At 43.0% G+C, this 1,759-nt stretch overlaps 1 pseudogene; it reads left to right on the forward strand.

Annotated features, from left to right (window-relative positions):
• Positions 1-580: 580 nt before the first annotated feature.
• LOC101994800 lies at positions 581-1,414 on the forward strand (annotated as a pseudogene).
• Positions 1,415-1,759: the final 345 nt, after the last annotated feature.

Below are 1,759 nucleotides of genomic sequence, written 5' to 3' on the forward strand. Positions count from 1 at the left end.
TGTGGTTTTGGAGTCTGCCCTAGAACTTGCTATGTAGGCCAGGCTGGCCTCCAACTCACAGAGGCCCGCTTGCCTCTGCTGGGATTAAAGGCATGCACCATCATCACCCATTGAAACATAATTTCTTAACATAACATTAAAAATAAAATCCCACAGTGTATCCTCTGATTTTATCATGATGGAGGTCTATCTTACCAATGGAAAGATGCCTAAATTTCAAAAAAACCTGTTCACAACTAATTATTTACCACATTACAAGATCTAACACAGAATGTGAGGCAGTTCTAGGCTAGATTCCCAGCAAAGCATGCATATCACACGCTCACACACAAACACACACACAAACACACACACACACACACACACACACACACACACGAGAGGAGGAAGTAGAGGAGAAGGAGAAGGAAAGAAAGGTGGGTCTGGTTATAATACCACGTGCCTGTAATCCCAGCACTCAGGAGCTCAGATAGGAGGATCAAGACCAGCCTTACCCACAGAGCAAGACTGTGTCAGGGTCGTCGGTGCCTGCACCACCAGCCTCATTCTCTTGTATCCCGGCAGAGGCCCCGGGCGGCCAGCACAAGCACCGGCGACCATGTTCCGACGCAAGCTCACGGCCCTGGACTACCACAACCCTGTAGGCTTCAACTGCAAAGATGAAACAGAATTTAGAAACTTCATTGTTTGGCTTGAAGACCAGAAAATTAGACACTGCAAGATTGAAGACAGAGGTAACCTGAGAAATATCCACAGCAGTGACTGGCCCAAGTTCTTCGAAAAGTATCTCAGAGATGTTAACTGTCCTTTCAAGATTCAGGAGCGACAGGAAGCAATTGACTGGCTTCTTGGTTTAGCTGTTAGACTTGAATATGGAGATAATGCTGAAAAATACAAGGACTTAGTACCCGATAACAGGAAAAATACTGACAACACAGCAAGAAATGCAGAGCCATTGATCAACCTGGACGTAAATAGTCCTGATTTTAAGGCTGGTGTCATGGCTCTGGCTAACCTCATTCAGATTCAACATCATGATGATTACTTGGTAATGCTTAAGGCAATTCACATTTTGGTTCAGGAGCATCTAACACAGGATGCAGTTGCTAAAGCAAATCAAACGAAAGAGGGCTTACCTGTTGCTTTAGACAAACATATTCTAGGCTTTGACACAGGAGATGCAGTTCTGAACAAAGCTGCTCAGATCTTGCGATTGCTGCACATAGAAGAGCTCAGAGAGCTACAGATGAAAATTAATGAAACCATAGTAGCTGTTCAGGCAATCACTGCTGACCCAAAGACAGACCACAGACTGGGGAAAGTCGGAAGATGAGCACATCAGGATTTCAGCTTCTTGCCTGCCTAGTGTGATGGGAACCATGTGCATCGGCATGTGTTTGGAAATCAAATGTCACATTTTCTAGGGAGGCATCCCAGGAAATTGGCCATGTTCTAGAGATTTACCACCATTGCTTTTTTTTTTTTTCTCTTTAATAAAGTTGGGGAAAGTTAAAAAAAAAAAAAAGACTGTCTCAGAATACATATCTATGCCTGCATGCTTGCGTGCACATGTGTGTTTATAACAGTAACAAATTAAGAAAGAAAAATATCAGGAACTAGAGGAAAAGGGTTTGCTAGAATTCAATACTAGTAATAAAATTTGGAAGTAACTGAAGAAAATTGTTTGAGCTCCATTTTGCGAGTCCACAAAAGTCTCCGTTGTTGACCTGCATACCTGTCAACCTAGAAGTCGAATTGA

This window comes from Microtus ochrogaster, linkage group LG3, assembly GCF_000317375.1.
Source record: "Microtus ochrogaster isolate Prairie Vole_2 linkage group LG3, MicOch1.0, whole genome shotgun sequence".
Lineage (NCBI taxonomy): Eukaryota > Metazoa > Chordata > Mammalia > Rodentia > Cricetidae > Microtus > Microtus ochrogaster.